Below are 27143 nucleotides of genomic sequence, written 5' to 3'. Positions count from 1 at the left end.
CCTAGGTATCCTTGATGAAGGGTGCTCCCCTTAATACCATAAACACATAACAAAAACAAAGAAATAACAACACTTTGCAAGAACAAAATATGAGCTACATATTATTGCCACAAATTCAAAATTATAGAATTTAGAATTACAATATGCTAACCCACATCGGCACCTTCATTACAATAATCTACAAGACAAAACTATAAACTATCACCAAGAGATGTCCTAGACAATGTTTGAGAATTTCTTAAATAGGTAATTATATGTCGCCTAGGAAGGTTCTAGACACTCAAACTTAATACCTAGGGTTGATAGACCCTAAAAATACATATAGAGCTGGCTAAATACATTTTTGACATTTATTTTGGAATTTTTGGTTGGCCCAACTTCGAAAGGCTATAACTCTCAAATTGTTTCTTCGATTGGCTATTATAACCACTTTTCAAAAACCTTTGCTTTTAATCTATAGGTTCAGATCTATGCAAGTGCCCATCCATTGAGTTTTCAATCCTCACCTTAGAACATTTAGGCCTTCAACAATGAGCTTGAAATTTATATACCAATATTGCAAACCAAAATTCTATGATAAATCCATGAATACACATGATATGACAATGAGTCTCAACTGGTAGGTTCATATATCCAACATGAATATTAACCTCTAAAATTAGGATGTTATAAGCTTGTATGACTAACTTACTAAGTAGAGATACTTCACATATAACAACTCTACATTAAGACAACCCTTATTTAAACAACTAAAATAAAATAGTTTTGGTTGATGCAAGATTGCTCTTGCACCCAGGATGCTCCTGCATCATTTTCACCCATAAGAAAGTGTTGACTTTTGCATTTCAATGTGAGACAAGAATTCTTTTATTTTATTTCTAAAATGGGGGAAATGCTTTATGTGTGCAACTTAGGATAAGAGATGAAATGGATCTTTTTATTTAATTAAAGAGGGACATGTTACTTTTAATTAAATATAAAATTTAGGATTGTGAACTAGAGAATTTGACCTGTTGGAAGCAAGAGTAAACAAACAAACATTAGTTGCACATAGATATTAAGATATTCAAGACAAAATAAAACACAACTAATATAATGCTTGAGTTTTACAACTCAAAGCAACCAATAAATCAAATCCTCAAGCAACCTCAAATAGCTTAACAAAGGCACCCATGAGAGGCCTTGTTGGTGTGTTAAGATTGGAGGGATGTTGGTATGCTCTCCCCAAACATAATTATGGTGAATCTCTTGATGTAAGAATGCAAGTGTGATAATCAAACTATGATATATGAAATGAAGAACACCTCAAACAATGGCTATGGAGAAAGCCATGTTTGAGAGCATTCAAGTGGATGTGGAGATGGAATGCAATAAAGAAACTAAGCTAATGTGCAAACTAAGCTAGTGTACAAGTGAAACAAATATGTAGATACATGAAAAAACTAATCTAACAATGCAAATGCAAGCTATCAATTACCAAAGGTTAGTATGCAAGTAAATCTAGAAAATCATTACAAAGCTCAAAACTCAAACTAACATGATAACAATGCATATGGAGGAGATGAAAATGCTTGAGACAAGACCTCTATTTATAGGCTTGAGAGAAGCCCTGGTGAGGTGGAATCCATGTGACATCCACATAAGTGCCACAAGGAGACATGTAAGCAAGCCATGCAAGTGGTCAACATTCAAAGTTTTCTCACACATGTGTGAGCAAACTTGGAGAGAGGAGTTGGGGACAAAGTTGCAAGAGGTGTGAGAAGTAGGAGTGGTCATCAGACATGTGTGAGCACACACTTATTCTTAAGAAAGGATTTAGCAAGATGATTAAGGTAATTAGGTGGAATTAAATGGTGGATAGGCTTAAGAATATGAAAGTGATGGTTGTATGCTAGGTTTTAGACTAGGTTTAAGATTTAATTTAATAATAGGTTCAGAGGAGTTAATGAGATGGAGGGATTTAAATAAATAGAATTTATTTAAAAAGGGGAATTATGGAGGATTTTTGTATTCAATAAATTTAATTAAATAGGTAAAATAATATGAGAAATATAATTAATTAAAAATTAATTAATTATAATGTCAAGGGCAATATTAAATAAATTAATATAGTCTTTTGGGATGATTTTAAGCGTCTACATTTTTTCTCTCTTTGATGTGATGTCGAGACAATATCATATCAATGAAAAGAAAATATAGGTTTCCCTAGAGAAGATAGGAGTCCTAGGAGCAATGACAGAGGAGGAGGGCTGCCCCATCGTGAAAACTGCACAAAAAATAAATCTTGGGCAATTTTCGCGAAAAGATCTTTGGAAGAAAGGAAAATAGGAAAAAAAAGAGAAGAAATGAAGACATTGCATGACTTGCAAGAAAACAGGGGACGGACACGGCTCAAGGAAGACACAGGCTCAAAAGGGGTCCTTGAAGGGCCTATATAAGCCTCCAAGGTGCTCAAACAAAGTCATTTGCACACCTAAAGAGTAGAGCATTCAAAGAAAAGATGGACCCTATTGATTGATTGTAGCTTGGTGAGTGCATCCGAGAGTACCAATGGTCAACCGAAATGGGCCCACCTATGATTCATCTAATTCTCTTTGTCAATTTGGTTGATTAAGGTAGGTTAAATGCATTTATTACACCATAAAAGGGGGAAAATGTGGTCATAGCAGAGATGATAGTCTCAGCCTAGTCATCTGCGCAGATGACAAACTAGAGACTACTTTGTCTATAGAGACGACAGGACCTATCTTGTCATCTGTGTATATGACAGATTGGGGAAGGGGGTCCATGAAGATAATAGGGTTAAACCGATCATTGTGTGAATGAAAAAAGGGGTTAAAGGGTATTGGAGATGACAACTAACTAGTTATCATCTCTACAAATGAAAAAATGTAGTCGCTAACAAGAAACTGGTATCTGTGCAGCTATCAGAGATATCAAAAGAGTATCTCCATAGATTTCCATCTACACTAATCAGTGTTTGTGATGATTAGCATCTTTACAATTCAGAGTCTACCCGAATCGGTGTCTACTTTGATTAGTGCCTATGCCAATTTGGACAAATTGACTAAGGTCAAGGTAGGATGCCCCATTTTGGGGATGGCATAGGCTAAAAGACTGACCTTTTGCATGTCTATGTTGTAGGAGGAGATGATGGTTTTAAGGTTGAGGGAGCACTATCCTTCAACCATGGTGCTGGGGGAGAGGCTAATAGATGCCAACTAGGGACACATTCCACTGTGTAATTTAGAGCACATGCACGAGTGGCCGAACTTGAGGGCACACTCAGTGAAACTATCGACACTTATTAAGTGATGGCATATAGCCACAACAAGCTTTTATTTGCTTATTAGAGAGGAGATAGTCACATTGTTGGATGTGTGGCAGATTCTGAGAGTGCCCATCTGGGGGATGTATCTAGAGTACTTCCTGGAGGGGGTAGATCCATTTTTGCAGGAGTGCTTTAGGTGGCAACAATAGAGATTGTCGATCCATAGATCATGGTTGACCTGGAGAGGAGCACTAGAGTAAAGACTACCTAGATTAGCTATGTATCTAGCGTTACTAATTTGACAAATGGTACTAGACCATGTTGGGCATGGCTTTCCCATTGGGTGGGCATGAGTGTTGAGCACCCTTCTACAAGAGGACAAAGCAGTCTATTGCTAGGGCCAAACCATCTTGGTAGAGCTCTACCATGACCTACACATATGTGTATATAGGATGCAGAGGATAATGGGGCGAGAGCTGACACTACTGATGCTATCATTCTGGGAGCATATTGGGGTCACACAACTGATTACCAAGTAGCAGACTAGACATATCGACAAGCCATTTGCTTGTAGATATAAGCCTCCAATCCAATATAGCTCCACAAAGTCTATGGGATTTTGCTAGTCCTGCTTAGATGAGATTATCATGTTCAACTAGACACCATATGATTGTGTGGAGTGGTGGGGTAAAGTTTTAGCAGTGGGCACAAAGGATGACTCTAAGGATTTGATGTACCTTTAGTTCATGTAGACAAATTACTAGATCATTGGATGCTATGTTCATGTGGTCATGTGTTATATGCCTTCTAGAGTGCAGCAATAGTTTGGTGTAGTGCAAGATGTGATGGCTGACAGGTTTCTATACCATGTCATATCATGGTAGTATGGGAGGCTATGGGGTCATGGGACCACCTTGCGGCTGGCATAGAGTTCATGGTTGGTGATGTAGCTAGTTCCCTAGGTACATGGGCAGGATCATGGAGATGCGGGGTGACAGCAGCATATGCACAATGGTGGGTAGCTCATCATCCCATGAGATTGATAGTTCCTAGGGCACCTAATCTGGCAAAGCATGCACGCAGAGATGGAGATAGTATAGGGGATGGTGGGCAAGCAGCTATGATGCCACCACTAGCATAGGGAGCATAGGAAGGGCCACGAGAGCATAGAGCCCATGCAAGGAGAGCACCAAGGCCAATACCAGCATAGGCACCAGCACCAATACAAGCTCTAGGATAGGGGTCATAGGTATAGGTTCCACCAAGTGGATAGAGACAGGGGCTAGCAAAGGACCTAGACATGATTAGGGCAAAGGGGGACAGCCTTCATACAGAGGTTTCCTAACTCTAGGGTGTGGCAAAGGTGCAGCAGGCATGAGTGGATAGTTTATAGCAGGCCATGGCAGCCATATAGGCACAACTGCAGGCTCAAAGGGCTAGAGAAAATAGTGCACAAGAGGCCCTAGTGGTCCTATAGGCATGGGTAGATATTGGGGAGTTTGTTGATATTGAGGTGCATGCAAATGTTGAGGAGCTTACAGAGCTAGAGACCCTCCCAGGAGAGGTGGCCACACTACGAGCTGAGTGAGACACCCATCAGGTGCAGCTAGATGAGTACCGTAGGTAAAGGGACATAGTTAGATAGATGCTACAACTAGGGCCACTATCAAAATTATGTAGGAGGCCATTGCAGCCAGCTAAGTAGAGGCATGAGCCATATGAGAGGTGGCCTACTATAGGTCACTATATCATGAGGTCATGACTGCAGATCAATAGCAGCCAGATTTTCAGAGAGGCTCGAGCTCATGGACCACTAGAGGTAGGGCTAGATCAAAGTAGTCTATGGGATAGCATTGACCTCCATGAGGGGGTGACATAGGGGGGGCAGGGCCCTCATAGCCAGCTTCCAAATTTTGTATAGTGAGCAGTTTTGACAAAGATGTGCAGATGCAACAAGTTTTTGATGATGCATTTGTACTACATGATACTACATAATTTTGTATATGGATTGTAAAAACATTATTTTGATATATACATGACATGATTTGATGATCCTATGTGTGTATGGATTATGTGATGCATATGATATCTATGATGTGGATACTGACACTTGTGATGAAGGATGTGATGTGATGCTTCTTATGATGTATATATATATATGATGCCTAACATGTGGATGATGTAGGTGCACTAGCAATTATAAGATATATGCATTATTTTTATTTTACATGTATGGATGCACTATATGTAGTATGAGATGATTTTATGATGCATATGCCACTAGATATGATGTTTATGATGGATGCATGTAATGAACTAATGCAATGAACTAATGATGTAATCTAATAAAAGATGCCTAATGAACATAATGAATGTATCCTAATAAAGCACTAATGAATGCAACCTAAAATGAAAATGTAATATGAATGAACCTAAGGACCAAAGTCTTTTAGGGATCTTCGGTGGAACGTGTACTAACTTGTTGCCCCCAGTGCGCAATGCATTAACATAACCTGAAACTGACACATATGTATTAAAGCCTCAAAAATAGATCATACCACAAACAACATGTGTAGTCAATGAGAGCCATTTAGGTATGACCAAAATATGGAGGATCAAGGCACACCATAAAAGGCTTCCAAAAACACACAAAATGAAATCAACCAAAAAGAGACCTCATGACCAAGTGGTCATTTAGTCCATAGTTCCTACCAAGAACCTTAGGTCTAGAAGTGAATTTCGTAATGCCACCTATAGGAAGGATTCATCCTATTAGAGTTTTTTTTGTTTGACATCAGTTATCACAAATCATTTGTTTGTTTTTGGAAAATGTTGTGAAAAGAACAAGTTTCCCAAATCATTATGTCTCAAAGGTGATTTTGTTTGAGTCCTATTGTAGTCACTGTTGTGGAAAAATCTTAGTGTGATGGGATTTGAATGAGCACTTGATAGGAAAATGCCTCGCGGACTAGAGTTCTTTAGAAAAATGGGAGTGAAATGAAGCCTCACAGATAAGAGGTCTTTTTATTAGATGCATGAAAAGCATAAGCTAGATAAGACTTTGCACAAACAGGAAGATGAAATGATGGAATGGGGTGAGCCTTATAGATAATGGATCAAAATGCTTTTTTCAGGAACATTTTCTTCTTTTTAGTCTTTTCTTTAGGAATATTTAATGATTTTTTTATATTTTTTCTGATTTTCCTAACTTTTTTGTATTTTTGTGGTACTATATCAACACTGTACAAGAACTACAAGGCTCAAGCATAGAACCGCTTGAGAGGTTGGATATTTACAAGCTTAGGGAGTAGATCTCCCTTTGGAGTGGCAATCTGATATGCCTAAGAACCATATTTGGATATAATGATAAACGGACCAAGCCAATTAGCTTCAAACTTTCCTTTCTTTTCACAGTTCTGGAGACTCTTCATGTTATGCTACAAAACTAAGTCACCCACCTCAAATTCCTATGGCTTGAATTTTTTGTGATACTAAATTTGAAGGCAATTTTGATACATGCAGAGGTGGTTTAGGGAATTAGGGCATCTCTCATCAAGGATTTGTAGCTCTTGCAAGTGAGTAACCCTATATTCTTCTTTGAACATTAGATTCTGAGGGAAGGGAGCTCAATTTCAATGGGTAAGACAGCCTTGGAACCATAAACAAGGGGAAATGGAGTGGCTCCTATGGGGGTACAGATGGAGGTACGGTAGGCCCAAAGGGTGGGAGCAAGATGGAGGTTCCAATCAGGGCTAGTTGCATCAATGCTTTTCTTTAGGATTTTCAAAATGGTTTTATTAGTAGCTTTAGCTTGGCCATTGCCTTGGTGTAGTATTTGGTGGAAAAATGCTAGGTGATTCCGAATTTCCTACACAATGTGGCAACTTCCTAATTTTTAAAAGGTGTTCCATTATAAGTCATGATGTCTTGAGGTATCCCAAAATGACAGATAATGTAGTTCAAGATGAATTTCAAAATCTATTTTTTGATGATGTAAGTTAATGGAATAGCCTCAACCCACTTTGTAAAGCACTCAGTGTTAGCAATAATGTACTTGTGGCCATTTACAGAATTTTGGTATACTTGACCAATAAGATCGAATCCCCAGTGGGAAAAGGGCCATGGAGTGATGGTGGGTTGGAGGTCTTGGGTGGGAACATGTATCAAATCACCATGTTGTTGACAAGGAATACATCTCTTCACAAAATGATAGGCATTTGCTTCCATAGTAGGCCAATAGTAATCTATTCTAAGAAGCTTTTTCACTAACATAAGGCCACTAGAATGGGCACCACAAATCCCTTGATGGACCTTTTCTAATGTTGTTCTAGCTTCATTTGAATTGAGACATCAGAGGAGGGTTCCATCAAAGTGTTTTCGAAAAAGTGTGTCACCTAGGATGGTATATCGGGTTGTGCGACGCATGAAGGTCTTGCTTTGATTTAGAGTGAGGGTTATGAGAATTGTTTTGTGACATAAATGGGAAAAAATATCAATGTACCATGGAGACTCAAGACCAACAATCTCACACACCAACTCTAGATCAGGTCGCTCATAAGCAGGAGTAAAAAGATTCTCAACAAGAAACTCACATTTAGGACTATATTCAGGCATGACAATCATGGAAGCAATAGTAGCCATAGCATCTGCTACTTTCTTATTAGCCCTTGGGATATGCTGAAAAACTAACTATGTGAAGTGTTGTTTAAGATCCTCAACTATCCTGTGGTATGGCAACAACTTCTCATCCTTTGTGTTGTATTCATCCGTGACTTGTTTAATGACCAATTATGAGTCTCCAAAGACAAGAATGCTTTTGATATTTCATCTGATAGCTTGACACAACCCTGTGACTAATCCTTCATACTTAGCTATATTTTTTGTGCAAGGGAATGAAATTTTATCAGACTTTGAGGTCCACTTGCGGTATAACAAACAAAATTCCTACCCTCGATCCCTTTTGTATGAAGGAACCATCAAGAAATAATTTCCAAGGAGTACTACGGGCTATAGTCATAATGGTGTCATCTGGAAAATCTTCTACTATGGGATGGTCTTCTGGAAGAGGAGCTTTAACAAGCTGATCGGCAATTACTTGTTCGTTAATGGCCTTGCATTCCTTATAAACAATGTTTAACTCACTCAAAATCAAGACCCATTTTGTAGCTTAACTAATGAGGGAGGCTTTTGATAGAAAATATTTGAGTGGATCTATCTTGGAAATGAGATGTGTAGTATGATTAAGCATGTAATGGCATAGCTTTTGCTTACAAAAGACTACTACCAAAAAAACTCGCTCAATAGCAATGTAGTTCAACTAATAACCAACTAGTGTTTGACTGAGATAGTATATAGCTTGCCCATTACCATTGTACTCTAGTTGTGCCAAAAGATCACCTAAGGTAACTGAAGTAGCTCAGATGTATATGATCAATGGTCATCCTACAATTGCAGGGACTAGAACTAGAGGATTAGCAAAGTATGCCTTAATTTGTTCAAATGCTTTCTAACATAGACAATCCCATTGAAGCTTAGTGTCTTTACAAAGAAAATGTTGAAGTGGATGTACCTGATCTACTAACTGAGCCACAAACCATCTAATGGACTATAACTTTCCTTGAAAACTATGGAGTTGTTTCAATGTGGTAGGTGGAGGCATTTCCATGATGGCTTTTACTTTGGCAAGATCTACCTCAATACCTCTTTTGGACACAATGTAGCCTAACAACTTGCCAGATTTGACCCCAAACACACATTTCTTGGGATTTAGGCACACTTTATATTTCTCCAATCTTTCAAAAATGGTGGTGAGTACATCAATGTGGGACTCACATGTCTTTGATTTTCCTAGGATGTCATCAACATAGTCCTCCATTATCAAATGTAGAAGATTATGGAATATTTTGGTTATTGCACGTTAATAAGTGGCACTGATATTTTTCAAGCCAAAAGGCATGAATTGATGAAAAAAGCTTCCCCAAGGGTTGGTAAATGTCATTTTATGTTGATTTGGTTATAACCAAAGAAACCATCCATCAAAGACAACATCTCATGTCCAGCAATCAAATCACTATGATGTCTATGTTAGGAAGTAGAAAATCATCCTTAGGACATGCGAGATTTAAATCTTGAAAATCTAAACAAACACGGATGCCCCAAGATGCTTGCCCTATAGGAACAATGTTGGAGAACCACTCAGGATAATCAACAGGGTAGATGAACTTTGCCTTTAACATTTTATGCAACTCTACCTTGACTGAAAGTGCTACCTTAGGATGCATTTTGTGCAATTTCTATTTCACTGGTTTAATCTTGGGATCTACTGTCAAGTGATGCACAACCAAATTTGTGTCTAAACTAGGCATATCTCTATATGTCCATGCAAAATTGATTTTAACATTTTTCAAGAATTCAGTCATTGCCTTTTGTTCTTCAAGACTTAGGGTAGCTACAATGTAGGTGATTTGTGGATTATCCTATGTACCCAAGTTGACTAGAATTGTGTCCTCATTCGAAATAGATGACTTTTCTGGTGGTAAAGATCTAAATGACAAGTCAATCTCTCCCTCTTTTGGCACCTCTAAGAGGTTTTCACTAGAAGATGCATCCTTTATTTTATCTTTTTCTTCATTCAAAAGTTCCCTTGAAGAGTTTTCACTAGAGGATGTTTCTTTTATTTTTCCATTTTTATTTTCTTTTTTACTTTTGCATCTAAGAGAGTTGACTTGGCTACCAAAGTAGGCTTCCTCATTGTATTGGATCTCATGTTTGTAATCTTGGAGATTCTTAAGGCCAAAGAGTACCATCATAGCTTCATCAAACTTACAAATATTGAGAGTTGGTGGTGTGTCCTGAAGGTCCTAGTCTATCATGTCAGGGTTGGTGAGAGGTAGGTTAGTGGATGAAAGGTCGGCTATGGTAATGGCACAAACATGGGTATCTAGGTCATCTTCAATGTATTGGAAGGGTATTTCAAAGAATTCCTCCTCTTCAATCTCAGAATCAGACTCAACCATACAATAGTTGTCAGCAAAGGATACCTTGGGTTTAATGGAGCCCAAACCATGTCCTTTAGGATAGCTATTAGCTTCAAGGGGTTATCTAATTCCATCTTCTTTCGGTCCAAGGCCGATACCATGATATCCCATGTTTTTTATAACAGGAGGGGCTTTAACATACTTATCTTTGGTGAATTCCATAGGTTCATCTTTTCCATCATAGTATACCCAATCTAGGATATTAGATTCCATATGTTCATCACTAAGTGAACCCCAATGTTCAAATTTTGTCTTGTTAATATGCATAGTCTCTTTGTTGGCAGGAGATGGAAATTGTAAAGGTTTTCCAAAGGAACGAGGGGAGAATGGTAGGTATCCAACACACAAGGCATTTTCGAACTTATACTCTACCATTCCTAAATAAAAAAAAGTAACCTTCTTCCCTGTAGTATGGAGCTTAGTATCTTCCACCTTTTCTTTTCCTTTACAGATATTGGAATCACTATTGGCTACTCTGGCATTATTGTGGAAGGTGATTCTGTTATTGTGAGAGGCTTAGGTATAACTTTAGCAAACTTGTTGATTGGACAAAAAAAATTTGGTGCACCTTCCAATCTTTTACAAAAGGAAAAAGGTGTGGGATCACCTAGGATGGTGACCTCTCTTCCTTGGTGAGGAAATTTCAAACATTGATGATAGATAGATTGTACCACTTTTAGTGTATGTATCCAAGGTCAACCAAGAAAAATGTTATATGGTAAATTCAAGTCTAGGACATGGCATTTAGTATTTATGACAGCTGGCCCAACCTTTAGTGGTAACATGATAACCCCTTTTGATTCTCTTTCTCTTTCATCATATGCTTTGATTGTTATCCTTTTATTAACATCTAGGAGGTCTTCTAGAATTCCCAAGAAACAAACCATCTTCAATGTACATAGGTTCAAATCAGATCCATTATCTATAAGGATTCTTTTAATCTTATGTCACTGTATAAGGACTTCAATGTGTAGTGATAAGTTATGGTGGGGATTAGGACCTTGGAAATCTTTATCTATGAAGACAAGGTGTTTTTATGTGGCAAGGTTTCCAATCATGGTGATGAATTGGGAGGAAATAATGTTTTTAGGGACACAAGACTCTAAAAGAGCCTTCTCTAGAATTTATTTATGGATGGGTGATGTGGTGAGGAGCTCAAGAATGGATATTTGTGTAGGAGTCTTACCTAACTAGGATAACACATCATAGAGAGAAGCGGACCTTTTTGAAGTGGATGGTGTGGTAGGCACATGTGGAATTGATGGATTAGTGGGGTTGGGAGTGGCAGCTTACAAAGTAAGTCTTTCCCATTGAGTGGTTGCATCACAATCAGCGACTTGTAGGACAAGGGTATTCACATGAGTGCCTACCTCTTGAATGCAGCCACACATAGATTCAAAACCACATATTTACTGGTTTCTATTTTACCACACAAGGAGTCAAACCTTGATATGTGGTTAGTAGAATAGTCATAAGGTAGTGCATTTGATGTGGAAGTTTGATTCACATTGTTCGTATTGTTGTTTCCATTGTTGTTATTATCATTGTTGTGATCAAGAAATGGGTTTTGGAATATCTTCAGCTTAGCATTTTTAGAGGATGGTCCTCCTTCTACCTTAATTTCTCCATCATCAACAAGATTTTGTATGAAGACTTTGAGTATTATACACTTGTTGGTGTCATGTCCTTTGATACGATGATATTTACAATATTCATTTTCCCTATACCATTTTGATTTGAGTTGATTCTCATCAAAGGGTCATGTGTTAGGAAACACCATCAAATTGTGATCCACTAGTTTTTGGAATATGGCTTCCAAGGGTTCACAAAAGTTAGTGAACACCATATTGTGATCATAATCATGGTTGTAATTTTCATTGGTATTTTTGTTGTTGCAAGGAAAAATTGTGTCTGATTACAAGATTGCCTATTGTTTTGATTCTGATTGTCATGGTTCGAGTGGTTGTTGTTTCAATTACGATAGTTATTGTTGTTTCCTCCTTGAAGATTTTTCACATTTTTAACATCAGTGACACCTTTGTTTTTGGACCAAAATTTGGGTTTTCTATTGTTGTTTGTGTCATTGTTTGAGGATGATGAGCTATAATGTTTGATGACACCTTTGTCTAAGAGCCCATTTTCAATGCTCTTGCCCCTCCTAACTAATGTAGCAAAATCTTCAGGGCTAGCCATCTTCATGTGAAAAGACATCTCTAGTATCAAGTTTTTGATAAATATATCCACAAGGTGGGAATCCTTGATTTTCTAGGGTATGCAGTTAACAAGATGCCTCCACCATTGTAGAAAGTTGGCAAACATTTCACCATTTCGTTGTTTTGTGTTGCACAAATCACTTAATGAGGCATGGTGTTCAATGTTGTAAGAGTATTATGCTACAAACTTTGTTGTTAAATCATTGAAAGAGGTAATGGAACCCTTAGGTAAGTTCATTAGCCACTCTAATGTGGTCCCTCCAAGACTTTGTGTGAAGAGCCTCTTAATATAATCTTCATTATAGGCTACTTCCTAACACAAAATCAAGAATTCTTTGAGATGTGTGATAGGACATGTTTCTCTCATGTATTTGTTGAATTTAGGAATCTCAAAGTTTGGTGAATGGTATCATGCTAATGGATCTATCAAATGGAAAGGGACAAACTTCCTCAAAAGAGAAATTCTTCTCCCCTTTGTTGGTCAAGGAATGTACCAAGTTTCAAAGTTCCTGTAACTTTTGGGCTAAATCTTGGTTTGGTTGCACTTATGACTATTGAGAATTTGCAATCCCACCTCCCAAGCTATAGGGAGTTCCAAACATATTATAAGGTGGTGGGAGTGCTCCACTTTGGCCAATGTATTGATATGCAGTCATTGGAATTGGAATAGATGTTTTCACCATTATTATTGGAATTTGTGGATAAGTGGAATACATTAGTTGTGTTGGGATTGCCATTTTTTGAGTAGACATTTGCCCAATGTTTAAGCATCCTATAGTTGGACCTATTAAGGTGGACTATGGAATTCTTTCATGTGTAGTAGTGTTGGGTATGGCACTAATGATTTGTTGGATATGTTCTACACTTAATTGGAATGCTAGTTGTGTGGTGCCACTAAATGTGGATGTAGCACTAGTTGTCACCGTTGGTCCTTGGCTAGATGCTTGGGTTGTGTTTGGCAATACGGGAGCACCACCCTTCGTAATTTGTCTAAGCAAGCTGGTCTCATCAAATCTTGTAGGGACATTAACACCATCTTTAACCAAGTTTAGAAAGATCTCAATTTTGTTTTCCCTAATAGATTTTTCCATCATTTCAACATTGTATGGATCTACAAGGAATGTTCAAACATCATTAGGGATATTTTTGTTGTCAATAGGGTTTTCCTCTTGGTATACTTCTTCGTCATCATTTCCCAATGTTGTGTTGTGAAAAGGATCTTATGGTTCTTGTGTGGATGTTAAGCTAGGAATGCCAAAGTTTGAACTAGAAGGAAATCCTCCCCCCAATGATGTTGCATGTGGAGGAAAAGGATTCTCCATCTCTTTTTGTCTTAATGATTCCAATAAGCAAGACATGGGATTAAATGTGAATCTTCGAGATCGTGTATGTACCATACAATAGTGACCAAACCAATGGGTGGAAGACTATGGAAGAAAGAGAGGAATGTGAGAGAGAACTGCTTAACCTTACACAATGAAAGGGGCCAATAACCTAGATGTGAACAAAAGACCTTGGTTTAACAAATGAAGTGTGATTATAAGGTAAAAGTATTTTTCTCTTACCAAAGATGGCCAAGTGATCTTGAGGCAAGATAGGACACCAAATTGATTACTCTCTATTTGGATATGGGCTTGTGATCCCAAATGAGTGATATGCGTTTGCTTGTGGATAAAAGGTCTAATGTTATAATCTCAAAAGATGTTCTTATGCCAAAGTTTTTAGGTTCAAATGATCAAGTTCTCTAGAGGAAGTTTACAAATGGAAGACTAGAAGTTTGGGAAAATTTGTGGAAATGAAGGTGTGGTGGTCACTTATATGGTTAACTCAATCCTCACTTACTAGGAACAAAAACCTGGGGTTTACTCCTAGGAAGGTAGACCAATTTTGAAGTTTTTCATTGTACTCAATTTTATTGTAGCGATCTTCTTTAGCTTCTTCTTTTTGAATGTCTTTTATAGTGTATCAAAAAAAAATTTCATTGTGTGCTAGGTTCTTCCTTTCCTTGTAGATAAATGGTTTGGACAATTTCACCTTCTTATGTTTGACTTTGTTGGTCATGGCAAGAACAAAAAAAGACTCAGTTTAAAGCATAAACTATGACTAGACTCAACCAATTTCAAATACTAGACCAATATAAGACTTTTTAAAATAACTATGAGTCAAGAGGACCCACTTACCACTATTTCACTCAGAGAAGTTTAGCTCACAATTTCACTCGTTTTGCACTTGTTTAATGTTTGGTGTTGGTTTGGAATGATTAAACAAACAAGCATGCAGAACACGTCAAAAATCCTAATAAGGTTGTAACTAGGATATACAAGGCTTATCTAAAGGGTATCCTTGATATACACAAGGTACATGAGGCCCAAATCTATAGATGAAAGAAAATAATGCCACACAGCTAGAGGGAGATGGTAACCCAAATCTTCTCCTTCACTTCCCAAATGTATAAAGTTCTTTGGGGCTTAGCTAAGAGTGACAAGATTTTACTACCAAGAGAGGTGTCTTTCGATTCACCTCCCAATTCTTATACTCCACTAGAACACTGGAGTTGAGGTGATCCCAACTGGTGATGAAATCCCCAAGTAGGCCTCCTAAAAAAATAAAAAAAATAAGACCACTTATTTCTTGTGCACCCAAGATCACCCAAAGGTGCGAGGGGAGAGAATATGTAAGTGGCCTTGGGGTTTAAAAAAACTTGTTCTTTCCCAATGAAGCTTTAGGTTTTGTAATCTACTTTGAAGACACACGTGTTTCTAGCATATGATGTTCTTTCCAACTTGAAATCATCGTCAACATAAATAAAAGTGTGGATTTGTCAACAAGAAAGTAAATCACTCGTGAACATAAGCAAATTGCTGAAAATGAAACCAATTCCCTTAAATCATTCAAGATTGTGTGAGTTCATTCTAAGCACCAATTCTAAATGTTTGCTAGCCTAAGCAATCATGTCAATTTCCTTAAGGCATTCAAGAGTGTCTGAATTCCTTTTAAGCACCAAGCCCAAATGTTTGCTATCTTAAACATGCATGTCAATTTCTTTAAGGCATTCAGGAGTGTATGATTTCATTTTAAACACCAAATCCAAATATTTTTCTATTTTAAACATCCATTTCAATGAAATATGAATAAATTCCTTTAAGGCATTCAAGACTGGAGGTAAAGTTTTCCTTTAAAACATTCAAGAGTGTGTTTGGATTTTACTCATTTATTTACAACATGTATTCAAAAGATAAGTGATTATACCATGCAATTTAATTAACCTTTAATCTTAAAGTGATGAAAATCACTACAAATTTCTTAAGTGATAAAAATCACTATTGGTTTGTTTTATGTCTTCCAAGGTCTGTTTCCTACATGCAAACTCGTTAGTAATCCCTAAAAACCACCAGTCAATAAAAAAATGTGTTTAAGACTCAATGATTCTGCCCAAAATTGTAGATGACAAACCACAGGTGCAGACAACAAAACTTAAAGATGCTAAAATTTGTAGATGCCAGAACTCAAAGACGTTGAACTGCGAAGATGATAGAAGGCAAAAAGGTATAGCTGGCAATCTAGTACTATTGTCAAATGTAAATGATAGTTTAAATATTAGAGATGCTAAAATCTTAGATGGAAAAAGACATCTAGCACACAACAAAGATGACAGTTGAAAAGCTCAGATGACAATTGAAAAGCTAAGATGACAATATGAAAAATGTAGACGATAGCTAGTTATGTGAAGACAATAGATTGATTTGTAAAATTTAAAACCTGCCTACAATGTAGATGACAGAATAACCTATACAGATGCTAAAACTAAGTTCTCAACTATAATGTGGGTGGATAAGAATAGAAAGGTGAGCAGACACTGGTCAACACAGACACTGGTTTGTGTAGACATTGGTCTGTGTAGATGACAGAATGCAGAGGACACTGCATTTGGCACAGATGACAATGTGAGTTTTTTGGTGACAAACTACAAATTCTTGATGAATTTTTGAATGGAAAATAGGGACGTGGGTCCCATAGGGCGTGCCAAAATGTATACTAGAGAATTTGACCTGTTGGAAGCAAAAGAAAACAAACAAATATTAGTTGCATATAGATATTAAGATATTCAAAGCAAAATGAAACACAACTAATATAATGCTTGAGTTTTACAACTCAAAGAAACTAATAAATCAAATCTTCAAGCAACCTCAAACAACTCAATAAAGGCACCCCATGAGAGGCCTTGTTGGTGTATTAAGATTGGAGGGATGTTGATGTACTCTCCTCAAACACAACTATGGTGAATCTCTTGATGTAAAAATGCAAGAGTGATAATGAAACTACATTATATGAAATGAAGAACACGTCAAACAATAGCTATGGAAGAAGCCATGTTTGAGAGCATTCAAGTGGATATGGAGATGGAATGCAATAAAGAAACTAAGCTAGTATGCAAGTGAAATGAAGATGTAGATGCATGAACAAATTGATCTAACAATGCAAATTCAAGCTATCAACTACCAAAGGTTAGTATGCAAGCAACTCTAGAAAATCACTGCAAAAGCTCTAAACTCAAACTAACATGATAACAATGGATATGGAGGAGATGAAAATTCTTGAGACAAGGGCTCTATAGGCTTGAGAGAGGCCCTATTGAGGTGGAATCCATGTGTCATCCACATAAGTGCCACAAGGAGACATGTAAGAAAGCCATGCAAGTGGTCAACATTCAAAGTTTGCTCACACATATGTGAGCAAACTTGGAGAGTGGAGTGGGGGACAAAGTTGTAAGAGGTGTGAGAAGTGGGAGTGGTCCTCACACATGTGTGAGCACACACTTAGGCTTAAGAAGGGATTTAGAAAGATGATTAAGGTAATTAGGTGGAACTAAATGGTGGATAGGCTTAGGAAGATGAAAGTGATGGTTGTAGGCTAGGTTTTAGGCTAGGTTTAAGATTAAATCTTAAGATTTAATTTAATCATAGGTTTAGAGGAGTTAATGAGATAGAGGGATTTAAATAAATAGAATTTATTTTAAAAGGGGAATTATGGAGGATCATATATTAAATAAATTTAACACACTAAGGATGGAAGTATTTAAATTAAATTTAAATACCTTATAAAAGTGAACCTACTTAATTAAATAAATTCAATTAAATAGGTAGAAGAACATGACAAATATAATTAATTAAAAAATAAATAATTATAATGTCAAGGGCAATATTAAATAAATTAATATAGTCTTTTGGGATGATTTTAAGCATCTACAAGGATAAAGTGGTCAAACTATAGGATAAAATCAAATAAATTAATTTTTAAAAGATTTGATCTAGGTAAATGATTTAATAATTTAGCAAAAATTTTGAGAAGGGGCTAATAGTCTAGTTGACCATTTTTTGGGTGATCACAGATAGAATGCTTTAGTTTATATCAATTTCAGACCAAACCCCAAGGAAAGACAACTCAAGAGACTAAGGAAAAGAATTTTTTAACAAAGATTCCAAAATTTCTTAATGAAGAACACATGGGTAAAGGATGACCTAGTTCCTTACCACCTAAGTAAGTTTTAGCATGAATGTTGATGGTATTCCATTGGGTGAGTATCCTAAGCATTGGAGAGAATGTGGTAGTATTGATATGTAGCATTCGTGACTATGTTTGTCATTGATGTCAACATAGCAAAAATTTTATAAAGACTGGTAGAGTAGCAGATAGAGATCGAGGTCATATAGATAAAGATCAAGGTTGTGTAGTCAAAGGTTTGACAAACATATTACATGAAGTTAAAGAAGTGTTCCACATAGGGTCCTGATAATGAGGTTAAGTGTGTGCAACCTAAGTTGAAGAGATACAGAAGTTATATGTGATTTACAGAGAACAATGCAAAAATAGAGTACTTGTAAAGTAGTTTTTGATGATTATGATTTATCTCTTTACTGAGATAGAATCAAGATATATAAAGTTACACAATGATAGAAGACAATCTGATGATGATGTATGTAAGTGTGCAAGCCTTGAAGTTGCATGTGTGAAGAGTTACATAGACTACGAGCTAATAGTGCTATCGTGATTGTAATTGATTAATTATCTTATTGTAACCCTATTATAATTAATTTGGAAAGCCTCAAGGCCAACTCAAGTAATTGTTTTGAGGATTTGGTATAAAACAAAGTGTTTTCCTTGATTGTAATGTGTGATTAGTGTGTGAGATGCAAAGTGTTCAAGTGCAAACAAAAGTAGAGTATTTGATAAATGGGAGTAAGAGATCTAAGGGATTATTGGATGTGAATTTTGTGATCTGGTATTCAGATCAGAAGGAGAAGAAGGTTGGTTTACATGATAGAGAAAGAGGAAGCAGTAGTATAGTTTAATTCTATTAATCTAAAAGAAATAATATAGAGGTCATTTGGATAGTGGTTTCATTGGTCTCGCCCCTAAAATTGTTTGGATAGTGGGTCCTTCTTCCTTCTACAACTCCTAACAAGGTTGGCACAACTCTTAATAGGGTTAAAATCTCCTAACAGGGATTCAAAGTCTCCTAACAAGGTTGATATGTACTAAATGTTTTTATATAAGACTTCTAACAAGGTCCATCCTTAGACAATGAATATTTATACTAGTACATCATCTTGTGGGTACTTGAGATGTATGCTTGGGGTTATGCCCCTACCTACTATAGAGTAGATGATGTAGAGATTGCATAAATCTAGTGGTACAGAGCACTATTGTTTGACTAGACTGAATTATGATGCTTCCTATATGGGGGAGTATATATGATAAGTAGATTTATTATGGACTCTTGGTAATTGGTCTTGAACAATATCTTTGGACACTTGAGCTGGTTGAAGACTTGAAGCAGTTGATTAACAAAATGAGGCCTTTGTCATTGATGTCAATGGGGGAGAGAATGCACAAAAAATAACTCCAAAGTATGAATGGGGGAGATATGTACATGAAAAATATCCTCTAGATTAATGAAGGAGAGATTTTTATTAGGAAGATTTAAAAATATTCATATAAGAAAGAAGAAGGAATATCTCTATGGGTGAGATGTACAATATGAAGAGTTCTGATGTGTGGGGAGAAGATGACAGTTTTTTAGCATGTGAATAACTGATGGAAATCCTAAAAAGATATAAAACAAAGAAGTGTTACAAAGGATTTAAAATTTTATTGATGAAGAGGATTTGAAAAGATGAGAACAACAACAACAATAGTAGAGTATTGTTTGGTATTCTTGGAACCTAGATTTTTTCATCTTTTTTCATATATTTTTGCATCAATGCCAAAGGGTGAGATTTTTATCATGAATGCTCATGATATTCCTTTGGGGGAGTATCCTAAGCATTGGAGATCTTGTGGTAGTAGTGACATGTTACATTCATGATTATGTTTGTCATTGATGTCAACATAGAAGTAATTTTGTAAAGACTAGCAGAGTAGCAGATAGAGATTGAGGTTGTATGTATAGATGTTTGAGAAATAACTTATGCAAAGTTAAGGATGTGTTCACCACAGTATCTTGATAAAAATTTTAAGAGTGTGTAACCTAATTTGAAGAGATACAGAAGTTATATGCAATTTACAAAGAGCAGCGCAGAAATAGAGTACATATAAGGCACTTTTTGATGATTATGATTTATCTCTTTACTAAGATAGATTCAGGATATGTGAAGTTATATAGTTGTATAAGACACTTTGACGATGATGTACGTAAGTGTGCAAGCTTTGAACTTGCATGTTTGAAGAGTTGCATAGATTGTGACCCGATAGTGCTATCATGATTGTAATTAGTTAATTATCTTATTGTGACCCTATTATAATTAATTGGAAAAGACTCAAGGCCAACTTAAGTAATTTTTTTGAGGACATGATATAAAGGAAAGTATTTTCCTTGATAGTAATTTGTGATTAGTGTGTGAGATGAAAAGTTTTCAAGAAAGTGTGAGAAAAAGTAGAGTATTTGATAAATGTGAGTAAGTGATCCAAGGGATTATTGGATGCAAAGTTTGTGATCTGGTATCAAGATCAGAATGAGAAAATTTTTGTTTGACAAGATAGAGAGAGGAAGCAGTAGTATAATTCAATTATATTATTCTACAAGGAATAATACATAGATAACTTGGATAGTGGATTTATTGGTCTTGCCCTTGAAGCTATTTGGATGGTGGGTCCATCTTCCTTCCACAACTCCTAATAGGGGTGGCACAACTCTTAACCAGGTTGGAATCTCCTAACAAGGATTCAAAGTTTTCTAACAAGGCCTAATATGTATTGAATGTTTTTATAGACTCTTAATAGGGTCCATCCTTTAACAAGGAACATTTATATTAGTACATCATCTTGCGGGTACCATGTCAACTTGGGTTCTCCCTCTAATTAAGGGTTTCCCTAGTTAACATATCTAGTGTTATTGTGCATGGGTATCTTGTTGTGGTTTTTGATTATATTTCTCATATGATTAAGAAATAATAAGATTGATAAATGTGATATTAATTGGATAATTGATTCACACCCCCCAGCTCTTAGTTATATTGGACTATATATTCTAAAAATAAGAAATAACATCACCCCTTACCATAGGTAATAGAAAACTGTGTCCCTAACTTAGAGGTGGTAAGGCCCAAAATTGGGCTTTAAACCCAAGAAACATTGCAAAATAAGAGAATTTTTTAATATATGTGAGGAAAATGGTCAAAAATGGATTTAAATCATGACTTATGTGATTGGGGGTACAAATAGGAAGCCAAGCTTAAAAATTGGTGCATACATAGAATTTTGAGAAAGTCTAGAAGAAGAAAATATCTTGATCTACGTAACTAAGTGCAAAGGAGGTCCTAATTACCAAACCAAACTAAGAAGGGCTAAAATGTCTCAAATGAAAATGCTTCCATTTTAAGATGGTACATACATCCCCTGCTTTAGTAGGAGTATGATACAAGGCATACTCATAGTAAATGAAGAGAGATAAGAAAATAGAGATGATGAATGAAGTGACAAATTATGAAGAGATGGGACATCACTAAGGACATAAGCCCCCAAACTAAGGATCCTAACTCCACATCCATGTAGGAGAGCATGAAAAAAAGAGATAAAAAACCTACATTATTACTAGAACAAACTCCAAATCAACTAGTGAAAGAGACCTCAATAAAAAATGTATTGCCTAGTAATATCATATATGGAAAGATATTGTAGGAGCACAAGTGATCACATAGGAAAAATAGGAGAATCTCTTGTAATGATATAAGCTCATTATCTAAGTCTACTAGCATGAAAGAAATAGAAAAGGAGACAGTATTACCTCATTTTTTGCAATAAGATGTATGTGTGTTACTATGGATCACTAAAGGTATAAGATTGAATAGTAAAGCATATTTGTTTATCTAGTAGTCAATCCTATAAAAATGTGGAATTGAATGGTCTAGTAGGGTTATATGCCCAATAGTCAATCCTAGAAATATTTTTTCCTTCTAGTAGATTTACATGTATACACCCCCATGATATAGTACTCCTATATTACGAGGATGATTTTTCATATGCTAGGATAGGTCAAATAGTCTAGAAAGTTATTTTATGCTAGTCAATCAATCCAAAATATGTAAAAAGTGAGAATAATTGGCCCTAACAAGTTGTGTTATACTAATGTACTCTATTGTCCATGCCTGAAATGAATAAAAATGTATGCAATAAGGAGTCTATGTATTCACCCCCTAAAGATAGACAAATAAGTTTTTATTTTGGCATCTTAAGAAAGTAATAAACAACAATACTACAATCAACATAGTATTCTGTAGTGGAGGATGGTGAGTATTGGAAAGTGAGGGAAGAACAATTTTCAAAATTCAAACTTAGTACAGGGAGGGATTTCTCTGGAATGTAGGAATTGGGCCCCTGGCTTGGGGCACGGTTTGTAGAAGGAGGATGGTTAGGGATCTTTAGGCACAAAAGACCAAATGGAGAAAGATGATGGGGACCCAGATGCTCCACCCAATGTGTTGTACAAGATTCCATCATGTCCCAATGTGGGTAAACCTAGCCCTGCTAAATGGTCATCGCTTTTCAGGGTTAAGCCTACAATTAAGTCCTCTTTCCCACCTGTTAAGATTCACCCCAAGGCAGAGAAAGGTTCTTGTGCCATTGCCATTCTAGACGAGCTTGTGGATCATAGTATTGTATCAATGGCTTCAACCTTTTTTGGAAAATTATTAGGCCCAAGGCCAAATATAGATGTTGTAAGATCTTTCATTAAGAAGAAATGGGCCCTCAAAGATCAAGTCTCTATCATGGCAATGGCTAAGGGTTTTCTGTCTTTTGATTTTTCTTGTATGGAAGACCTCTCAAATATTTTGTGTGAGGGGCCTTGGTCTGTAGGTCGTTCCACTATAGTTCTTCAAAAGTGGTCTTCTAAGCTAAACATGAATGATTCTTTCTTTGTGCAAGTCCCTATCTGGATAAGACTTCCACGGCTCCCCTTAAAATTTTGGAATGAAGATGTGTTTGTGGGGGTAGCCAGCTCTTTTAGGGAGCTCCTCTCAATAGATCTAATTATAGCCTCGAAAAGGTGTCTTAACTATGCTTGCATCTGCATAGGGGTAAGGGAAGGGGTGGACATTCCAAAAATAATGACTTTCCACTCAAAACTAGGAGTGCATGTTCAAAAACTGATTTTTAAGTATGTTCCTTTTGCATGTTTTCTCTATTTTAAACTTGGGCACAAGGCAAACCAATGTCCTAAAGCCAACGCAGAAAGGAAAAAGAGCAAGCTTATTGGTACTTCAGTAAAGGGTAAGAAAATGGTCTGGAAATAGAAAATGACCAATACATTAGAGAACTAGGAAGGGACTGAGGAAAAAAACAATGTCCTCAACTAGGAAGGAGATCAGAACAATAAAGGAGAAATAGGATCAAAGGTGTCAAAAAACTAGATATTAGAGAACCAGGATGGGACTGAGGAAAAAAACAATGTCCTCGTCCAGGTAGGAGCTCATCGCAATGAAGGAGGAAAAGGATCAAAGGTGTCAAAAAATAAAGACAATGATGTCAAGCCCCAAGCCATAGAAATGGCAACTAAGAACTTGTTGAATGAGAAAAAGCATGAGGTCAATATAGTGGAGGTCTCCTAGAAGGAAATCATCCCAACCAGAGAACCAGGTGGACTCCCAAAGGACTCTGATCACAAACTAAGCAAAGGAAATAATGGAGAAGAGGTAAGCCATGCAAGGTAGGAGCCAGAAGTGGACGTTCAAAATCAAAGGCTTTCTTTGGATCTCCCTTTGGCTTCTTAGATGAAATAGCCAGTAGCCAATGCCCTTGGGAAGAAGTTTTTAGATATTATCAACAACTCTTCCCCAAAATAGTTTTCAAAATTAGAGGAATGGATAAATAGTTTCTCTCAAGATAATAAAGATAAGGGGAGTATGGTCAAAAAGAAGAAAATTCAAAATCGAGATCATCTTCCATTGTCTCCAACAACAACTAGAAGCAAGATCAAAGTAGATGTTGGGTTAAAACCTAAGTCTCCAAGAAGAAGAAATTTGAATCTGGTTTTGCAAGAGGAGGCCAGAAAGAACTTGGCAGATGGGAGCCAGAGAACCATCAAGGAATGTATCGTAAAAAAGAGATGAAGATCATATCTTGGAACATAAGGGTCCTAAATGGTGTCCACAAATAAGAGATAGTCTGCAATATGATTAGAGATCAAAAACCTAATCTTTTACTAATACAAGAAACAAAGATGAGAAAAGACATGGTAGGAAAGTTATCTTTCAATTTTAATATGAGTAGTGAAGCTACAGATTCAAAGGGAGCTGCAGGGGGGTTTTGATGCTTTTCAATAAAAAGGCTTTCCAGATTTTCACTATTCTTAATGAAGGTAATTCTCTTCTTTGTAAGGTCACTCATGTGTATAGTGGTGACTCCTAGTTTATTTTAAATGTGTATGCTCTGACTACTAAAAGGGAGAGAAAGGTTTTTTGGGCCAAGATTCTTGATGTAATTCACAAGAGTAATATAAATAAAGGTGTTATTCTCAAGGATTTCAACACCCCTCTTTCAAATGAAGAAAAATCAAGGGGGTTGGCCCCAAAGCAGGAAAGCAAGTTAGACCTCTTTAATTTCATTAATAGCCTAGCTTTTTTGGATGTTGATCTTTTGGGGGGATAATTCACTTGGTCAAAGAGGAGAACTGGTGGGGATTGCATCCAGGTTCATCTAGACAGAGCCCTCATTTCCCCAGACTAGATGCAACCCCATACATGCAGACTTTCTCTTCTTCCCAGAGTTGGGTTGGACCACTCACGCATCTCATTTTCATTTAGTCCTTTGATAGTCAAACAAAATTTCCATTTTTGTTTTGAGAAGATATGGACTTCTCACCCAAATTTTGAAGCTAAGATCTCCTCTTGGTGGAATCTAGAGGTGGAAGGTACAAAAATGTTTAGGATAGCCTAGAAATTGAAAAATGTGAAAAGAAACATCAAAGGCTAGAATAAATGGATTTTGGGCATATCTTTTAGGAGAAGGATGAGAAGACAAATCAGCTTTGAAAAGTCTAGGAAAGGATTTGGCAAGAAGGATATAATGATCAGATTAGGACCAAAGAAAGGACTATCCTATCTGACCTCCACAATATCATTAGTAGGGAAGAGTTCTTTTGGAGGCAAAGAACTAGAGTCAATTGGTTCAAAGAGGGGGATCAGAATACAAGGTTTTTCCATCTTACCACCTTGAAACATTGTTCTCACAACAAAATTTTAAGTATAAAGAGGGGACAAGCCTCTTTGACAAAGGAGAATGATATCATGGATGAAGTTGTGCATTTATTTTCTTCTCTTCTTTCCAAGGAATCCTCACTTTTTCTGAAAGATCAAGAGGACATTTTGACTTCAATTCCCACTTTGCTACAAGATCACCATAATTCTATGCTAAAGGAAATTCCCTCCTCACATGAAATTTATCAAACTCTACTATTTCTCCCTACTAAAAAAGCTCTAGGGTCAGATGGATTTCCAACTTTCTTCATCCAAAAATATTGGGAGGTGGTCAAAGGGGATGTGGTGAAAGTATATTAGGAATTTTTTGGGGCTAGAAATCTTTTGAAGGAACTCAACGCTACATTTTTGGTGCTAATCCCAAAAATTCTGGGGATAGATACAATGGATAAGTTCAGACCCATAACCCTTTACAATTCTTTCTATAAAATCATTTTCAAAGTTTTGACTACTAAGATCCTCAACATTCTCCACTTGATTATTTCTCCTAAGAAAATTGGCTTTGTTCTAGGGAGACAGATCCTAGATTCTATTATGATGGTTCATGAAGTTATTCACTCTTTGGAAGCTAGGAAAATGGAAGGTTTCCTACTCAAGTTGGACCTTTCTAAATCTTATGACAGGGTCGACTGGGATTTCTTGAAAGTTGTTCTCCAGGCTTTTGGTTTCGATGACTAGGTATGTAAACTAATTCTTCAATTTGTCTCTTCTCCCTCTCTGGCAATTTTAATCAATGGAGCTCCCTCAAAATTATTTTTCCCCTAGAGAGGGCTTAGAAAGAGTGATCCTTTATCCCCTATTCTATTGTTTGTTATGGCAGAGTGTATTGGGAGGTTAATCTTAAGGAAAAGATAGGATCAAAGCCTACATGGTATAAATCCATCTTTCGGACAGATTAACTTCACCCATCAACAATTTGTGGATGACACAATTTTGGGTGGGGAAGCCACGGTTCAAGAGGCTAAGGGGCTAAAAACTTTGTTAGATACTTACACTAGGGGTTCAGGTCAGGCTATAAATTGGGAAAAAATCTTGGTCTTTTTTGTAAATACCTCAATTGAGCGACAAAGAAAAATTGCTTGCATACTGGGATGTGGTGTGGGGTCTCTTCTAGCTATTTACCTTGGAATGCCTCTGGGGTCAAAACCACCAGATTCTTTCTGGAATGGCATTATTGATAGATTTAACAAGAAATTGGTTGGATGGAAAGGAGATACCCTTAGTCAAGCAAGTAAATGTACTATGGTTAAATCAACTCTTCAAAACCTCTCAACTTATGCCCTCAACCTTTTTGGGATCCCGGTTAAACATGTTGATACAATGGAGAAAATCCAAAGGGACTTTTTGTGGACAAGGGTTGAAGAAAACAACTTATATCATCTTGTGGCATGGGACAATGTTTGCTTGCACAAATGCTATGGTGGCCTAGGCATTAGAAAAATCAAACATCTCAATAATGCTTTTGCTTGCAAAGAAAATATGGCACATTTTTCAAAGTCTTGGAGAATGGAGTGACACCATGGTGGAAAAGTATTTGAGAAGGCAATCTCTTAGCTTCATATTTAGTGAATTTGATATCCCCCATGGATCCTTTATCTAAAATGGGATCCTTAAGGAAAAAAATTTGGCTAAGTCAAAGGCAAAGTGGAGAGTAGGCAATGGGGAAAGTATCTTATTTTGGTAGGACAACTAGTTAAGCCAGAGGTCCCTCATAGATCATCCTAACTATGAGAGATGGGCTGATATATGTGTAAGAATATTTGGTCAGAAAGTTAGTGACTATAGAGCTAATCATGGATGGAAAGATCTATCATTAGTATCCCAAGTTCTTAAACCTCTGATGACTACTCTGAATGCCATGATGCTTAAT

The sequence above is a fragment of the Cupressus sempervirens genome, chromosome 1 (assembly GCF_028749045.1).
Source record: "Cupressus sempervirens isolate cs-2001-9-10 chromosome 1, ASM2874904v1, whole genome shotgun sequence".
Lineage (NCBI taxonomy): Eukaryota > Viridiplantae > Streptophyta > Pinopsida > Cupressales > Cupressaceae > Cupressus > Cupressus sempervirens.
Note: the sequence above shows the minus strand (reverse complement) of the source record.